Source organism: Jaculus jaculus, chromosome 13, assembly GCF_020740685.1.
Source record: "Jaculus jaculus isolate mJacJac1 chromosome 13, mJacJac1.mat.Y.cur, whole genome shotgun sequence".
NCBI lineage: Eukaryota > Metazoa > Chordata > Mammalia > Rodentia > Dipodidae > Jaculus > Jaculus jaculus.
In genome coordinates, this window is record NC_059114.1 from 21,962,916 (window position 1) to 21,970,307 (window position 7,392).

Here is a 7,392-nt window from a genome sequence, read left to right on the forward strand (position 1 = left end):
TTTCCCTATGCTTCTTGGGGGGCCAAAGCCTCCCTCCCGCCTGGAAGTGGGCGCTGGGGTAGTGCCCACTGTGTGCAGGACTCCTGCCCATGTTCGCTTCCAGGTGGGATGGTGGCTTTCGTCCCCCACATCCATGGCCTCAGGAGCAAAGTCAGTGTGCTAGACGTGGACCACGCCCAGGGCACCGCGAGGCCCGCCCGCAGACGTGTGACCTCCGAATGCCGGTCTTGGACTTGGGTGTACTGCCCAGCTTCTCACATTCATTCCTCAGCAGGTACCCGCTCATGTCTCCTGGGCCGCCTCATTTACAAAGTGGGGTGCGAGGGCTGGAGAGACGGCTTAGCGGCTAAGGCACTTGGCTGCAAAGTCAAGTGTTTGATTACCTAGGACCCAAGCAAGCCAGATCTGCACAAGGCGTCTGGAGTTAACATTTGCATGGCCTGGAGGCCCTGGTATGCTCATTCTCTCTTTCTCTCTGCCTTTCTCAAGTAAATAAAACTAAATTTTAAAAGTGGTTAAAAAAATAAAGTGGGGGCTAGAGAGATGGCTTAGCGGTTAAGCGCTTGCCTGTGAAGCCTAAGGAAACCAGTTCGAGGCTCTTTTCCCCAGGTCCCACGTTAGCCAGATGCACAAGGGGGCGCACGTGTCTGGAGTTCGTTAGCAGAGGCTGGAAGCCCTGGCGCGCCCATTCTCTCTCTCTCCCTGTATCTGTCTTTCTCTCTGTGTCTGTCGCTCTCAAATAAATAAATAAATAATTTAAAAATAAAAAAAAAATAAAGTGGGGTGTGGAGGACAGTTGGACAAGACAACTCCTTGCTACCCACCATATGATAGCTTTGGGGAGACAGAACCCCCACCCCATTTTCCTTGGAAGCCATTCCTTTCTCTGTGTCCTGCCTCCTGCTCCCTACACAGGCAGAGACCTTTGGGGCTCGGGACATGTAATAAGTAATTGAAGATCCGCAGTTCCCACAGTGGGTGTGGTGTGAGACATCGGAGGCCACCCTTTGGGGAAAGTCTTGGGACCTGGGGAAGAAGTGCGTGGGAACAGGAGGACACAAAGCATGCCAAGGCCATTCCGTTTACCATCTGCTGACTGTCCTTAGCTCCCAGATGCCGTCCTGCAGACAATTGAGACCCTCCCCCCAAAATGCCCGAGGTCACCAGTCAGATTCCAAGTTCATAGCAGCCCAAGCTTAAAACCCTTCCACCTTGAGGCTCCTTGACTGTTCACTTTCACAGGGAGCCATCCGAACCTTCTAGGCAGTAGGGTGGTTGAGAGGAACCTTCTTTCTGCTGGCTGTTGGGGAGGTGGAAGCTGTGACTCCACACATGTGGGAGCAGGGGTGCTGTGTTCCCCTCCGAACCTCAGTCTTCCCCTTTGCCAAATGGGACCATTCCTTGTAGCACCTTGGAGGGTATGGGGCTGGAACCAATCAGCATTTGCTGCTCCAAGTCATCTGCCACAGAGAACGTAAGCTTCCCCAGCAAGACCACCGCAACCTGGAGTTGGGGAAGAGGCAGGTCCACCATGGTCTCTAGAAGACAGCAGAAATGGCCACCCCAAAGCACTCCGTAAAATCCAAGCAGCAGCTATGTGAGACTTGCGAGTAAAGGGAGTAATTAGCACACTTCCCACAGAGAGTAAAACCCAAAGGTCAGACAGTGCCAGGGCCATGGGCACACTGTTCAGCCAGGTTCCTGACTGCAGCTGCTGGGTGCACTCCACGCCCCCGCTGACCTTCTAGAAGGCCAAGAACAGCCAGGCAGGAGTTGCCGCCTGAGTCTGGGGACCAGAGATGAACTTTATATTCTCTGCAGCCCCGAGACTGGCATCCTTTGTGCCTCATCTCCCTGTCTGCTCAGGGCGAGCGTCTTCCCATAGGGTGGCAGGCAGGATTCAGCTTTGGACAGGGATGCCAAGGACACCTCTACAGAGCCGCTGTCTATGGGGCAGCGTGAGCAATGACCACATGGGTAGGTGTGTGGACCCTGCGGGTGTGCACCTAAGCCTCCTGGCCCGTGACCATGCCCAACAGTGTGGCTGCAGCTACCACAAGCTCTTGAGCTCCAGAGACACCTCAGCTGTGTGAATGGTCTCCCCGGTGGGGCAGAGGACCAGGTGCCCCGGACCCTGGGCAGCCACAGCTGGTTAGTACAGGTGACAAAAAGCCAACCCCTGCCTGGGAAAGGGGGCACAGCCTGACAGCCACCTGCTCCCCATGTCTCTCCCTCCACTCCCTGCCTCCCCAGCCTCTCCTGGCTCCCCTGCCCACAAGACCTCCAGAGAGAGAAGGAGGGAGGGAGAGAAAGAAAGCTCCGGGCCAGTCCGGGCTGGCTGCAGACTCTCAGGATCACAGCTGTTCAGTCGCGACTTGTAGAAAGCCATATGTTCTCTACCACACCAAAACATGGGCTTGGCCAGGGGAGGAAGGTGTGGTGCCTAAGGTCTAGACTTTAAAGTACATGTTGTTCAACATGGACTTTTCCAGAACCAGTAATGTCAGTCATGGGACATGCTTGGAGGGGGGAGGTGGAACTTCATTGCCATGGTGGTGCACGCCTTTAATCCCAGTACTTGGGAGGCAGAGGTAGGAGGATCACTGGGAGTTCAAGGCTGGCCTCAGACTACATAGTGAATGCCAGGTCAGCCTGGGCTAGAGTGAAACCTTACCTGGAAACAAAAACAAATGAACAAAAAAGGTGTCTCGAGTCAGATGGACATGGACCTGAGCTCCAGTCGCAGTCTGCCACACAGCTGTGGCTTTGGGAGTGTCTGTCGCCTTCCTTCTCTGCTCTTTTCTCCATCTCTCAATCCACATGAAGTGCCTCCCTTGTGGGGCTGCTGGGAGATTTTTTTGGCACGTTTTTGAACTTGCTGTTTCACAAGGGCACACTGTGGTGTTTTGTTATGTTTAGACAGGGTTTTACCATGTAGCCCTGACTGACCTTGAATTCACCATCTTCCTGCCTCAGCCTCCTGAGTAGCTAGGATACCAGGCTGTGCCCACAGGCGCGGTTACTCACTGTGAGGTGAATTTGGGTGGTCCCTTCTCAAAGCCATGTGCAGTCTTGGTCCTCAACATGGTGGCGCTGGGTGGTGAGACCTTAAAGAGATGAGAATGGGCACACCAGGGCCTCAAACTAACTCCAGACACATGCACCACCTTGTGAATCTGGCTTTACATGGGTACTGGAGAACTGAACCTGGGTACTTAGGCTTCACAGGCAAGCACCTTAACTGCTAAGCCATCTCTCCAGCCCAAGCTGCTGCATCTTAAGTTCCAGGAGACACTCACTCCAGGACACAGGAAAGTTCAGAAGATTCTACTCCAAAGCCCACATGAGTGAAGGATGCTATGGAGACCTGTGGCACCAGCGAGACAGAACTGCCCTGGCAGGACAGAGCTGCCCAAAGGCACAAAGTAAGCCTTCCAAAGGGTATCTCCTGTGTAAAGCAAAACCCTGCTAGCTATGGGGGGCTTTGTTTTTATTTAATTATTTTGCCTTTTCGAGGTAGAGTCTCACTGTAGCTCAGGCTGACCTGGAATTCACTATGTAGTCTCAGGGTGGCCTCGAACTCAAGGGGCTCCTTCTACTTCTGTCTCCCAAGTGCTAGGATTAAAGGTGTGCACCACCTCACCCAGCTTTGGGGAGCTTTTCCATCTGGAGCTCCTTTAGGGTCCAAGCCTGAGGAATTTGGCTCCTCTGGCACTGTCTCCTCTGTGGTCATCATTTCCCCACAGAATGTTCCCTCTCCTGGCAGCATGGGCCGGTTCCTAGATAAGAATGTGTTATTTAGTCAGGTGTGGGGACACTCACCTTTAGGCCCAGCACTCAGGAGGCAGAGGTAGGAGGATCACTGAGTTGGAGGTCACCCTGAGACTACATAGTGAATTCCAGGTCAGCCTGGGCTAGAGTGAGACCCTACTTCAAAAAAACTGGAGCTTGCTTTGCAGTGGCTGGAGATCTTCGTGTGCCCATTCTCGTTCCCTCTGTCTCTCTTTTGTTTTATAATAAATAAAAAACTTCTTTTTTACAAAACAAAGACAAGGGACTTTAAAAAGTCTATTTATTTATTTGCAAGCAGGAGGAGAGAGAGAGAAGAGAGACAGACAGAGAATGGGTACACCAGGACCTCTAGCCACTGCAAACTAATTCCAGATGCATGTGCCCCTTGTGCACTTGGCTTACATGGGTACTGGGGAATCAAACCTGGGTCCTTTGGCTTCACAGGCAAACGCCTTAAACGCTAAGCCATTTCTCTAGCCTGATAAGGGACTGTTGAATAGTCCCTGCAAGCGAAGAACTTAAAAATAGAGATGGAGCCAGGCGTGGTGGTGTACGCCTTTAATCCCACCACTCGGGAGGCAGAGGTAGGAGGATCACTGTGAGTTTGAAGCCACCTTGAGACTACATACTGAGCTCCAGGTCAGCCTGGGCTAGAATGAGACCCTACCTTGAAAAACCAAAAAATAAATAAATAAATAAAAATCTATCTATCTATATATATACACACACACACATATGCAGGGAAGGAGGGGGAGATATGAGCTGCAGCTCCGCATGCATAATGCTTGCCTAGTATACATGAAGGCCCAGGTTCAGTCCCATCATCTACATCTACAATCCCAGCACTGGGGAGATGGAGGCAGGAGGAGCAGAAGTTTAGAATCATCCTTGGCTACATGGTGAGTATAAGACCCACTTGGGCTCCATGAGGTGATCTTGTCTCAAAAAACAAACAAACAGCCGGGCATGGTGGCTCACACCTTTAATCTCAGCAGTTGGGAGGCAGAGGTAGGAGGATCGCCGTGAGTTCGAGGCCACCCTGAGACTACATAGTGAATTCCAGGTCAGCCTGGGCTATAGTGAGACCCTACCTCAAAACAAAACAAAACAAAACAAAAAACAAAAACAGGGCCTCGAGAGATTCTTCAATGGTTAAAGACACTTGCTTGCAAAGCCTGATGGGCAGGGTTCAATGTTCCAGTGCCCACTTAAAGCCAGGTGAACATGGTGGATTTTGTTAATTTTGACAAAGCAGCCAGCTGATAACCTCTGACCTTTGATCACTTGGGATCACTGGTTGATCTCACCAGCTCTGGGCTATGAGAACCAGCTCTCCTAATCTTTTGTCACCAAAACGGGCTGGCTTCACCCTGACCTTTGCTCCCTGCCTGTCTCATTTCTGGTTAGTTCCAGGCCTGATAGTGGATCCATGTGGCCTGGATGTAGTAGAGGGAGGCCTGGACTGGCCAGTGATTGGTGAGGGGAGGAGGGACAGGTAGGGACAATGCAGGGCTTGTCTCTGATTGCTCTGGGACACCTACAGCAACCTTTCTTCCCTTCCCTTCCTTCCCTCCCTCCTTCCTTTCTCCTTATGGTAGGGTCTCGCTGTAGCCCAGGCTGACCTGGAATTCACTGTGTAGTCTCAGGCTGGCCTTGAACTCACAGCCCACCTCTGCCTCTTGAGTGCTCTACCTCGTCAGGCTTCATTGCACCCTTTCTGCAGCAGGACCCTGGTGCCTTTGCCAGGCATCTCCAGCCCAAACGGTAGCAGCCTCGAGCCTGCAGTGCTGAGCTCAGGAAACAACCAGAAAAGGTTATGCCCAGAGGTAATTATGGCAACATATATGCCAGTGCAGAGAGTGGTGTTCGGGCTTCTGCTGCCCTGTAGGACATGATCAACAAGCCATCCTTGGAGCTGGCACCTAGGTGCTGGGCTCAGCGTCCTGCTAATGGCAGCTTTGCCATGGGCATGAGCAGGGAGCCCGCACTGGGCATGCTCTCTGGCTCCCCGGCTTCCACTCCAAAATGGCTGTGATCTTGGTCCTTTCTGTTCCTCCTTCCAGTCAGGGCTCTCCCGCCTCTAGGCCTGTGCCAATGGGCAACGAGCTCCTGAGCCCCAGATGAACCCCCAACCAAAGCCAGCGGCTTTCTGTGACACACCTGGACCTAGCAAGTGAGACTGGGGAGAATGAAACATCAACAGATCCCAGTTAGAGCTGCAGAGATGACTCAGCTGTTAAAGGAGCTTGCTTGCGAAGGCTGATGGCCAGGGTTTGATTCCCCAGTATTCACATATAGCCAGATGCACAAAGTGGCGCATGCATCTGGGGTTCATTTGCAGTGGCATGAGGCCCTGTTGTGCCCATTCTTTCCCTCTCTCTCTCTCATAAATAAGTAAAATATTTTTTAAAAGAAAGATGGGAAGCTGGAGAGATGGCTTAGTGGTAAAGGTGCTGGCCTGCAAAGCCACAGGACCCAGGTTCAATTCCCTAGGACCCACATAAGCAAGATGCACAAGGTGGTGCATATGCCTGGAGTTCATTGCAGTGGCTGGAAGCCCTGCCACACCCATTCTCTCTCCCTCTCTCTCTGCCTCTTTCTCACCCTCTCTTAAGTAAATACAAATAAAATTTAAAACAAAATTTAAAAAAGAACGGTGGTTGTCTTTTAAATATAATCTGCAGTAGCTTATGAGATTCCAGGAGGTCACCAGCAGCTCTGTCTGATGTACCTCAGTCTCCATGCCTCCTAGCAGGGGCTGTGCACAGCTCTTATCTTCAGAGTCTGAAACTGTCACCACCTATAAAAGGAACCATCTCTTTGTTTAATCATAGTATTTCTAGAAACTAAACATGGGTATTGGGGCTGGGGATACACGTCAGTTGGTAGAACGTTTGCCTGGTATGCAGAAGGCCCTGAGCTTGGTTCTAGCACCACATAAGCCAGGTATGGTGACACATGCCTATAATCCCACCACTCAGGAGGTAGAGGCAGGAGGATCAGAAGTTCAAGGTCATCCTCAGCTACATGGAGAATCTGAAGCCATGAGACCTGGTCTCCTAAAAACAGTTAAAATAATGAAAGTGGTGGTTGTGTATATACTCTATCCAGGTTTCAGAATGTTAGAAAGTAAAGTGATCATATAATTGGGGAAATACACCATGCATGGTGGTGCATGCTTTTAATCCCAGCATTTGGGAGGCAGAGGTAGGAGGATGGCCATGAGTTCAAGGACAGCCTGAGAGTACATAGTGAATTCCAGGTCTGTCTGAGCTAGAGTGAGACCCTACCTCAAAAACCAAACCAAAAAAAAAAAAAAAAAAAAAAAACTACGGGGGAATAGAACCAGTCAATAAGTGTCCTTAAATGAGTGAATGTTCATCCAATGATCACTTATTGCTAGTCAAATGTGAATGGATGGGTGGGTGGATGGATGAGGGCGTGGATGGGTGGATACATGGATATAGCAAACAGTATAACAGAATATAGACAAATTGTCACTTTGTATAGCCAGCACCTGGAGGCAGAGGTAGGAGAATCACTGTGAAATCGAGGCCAACCTGGAACTACAGAGTGAGATCCTATCTCAAAAATAAAAAA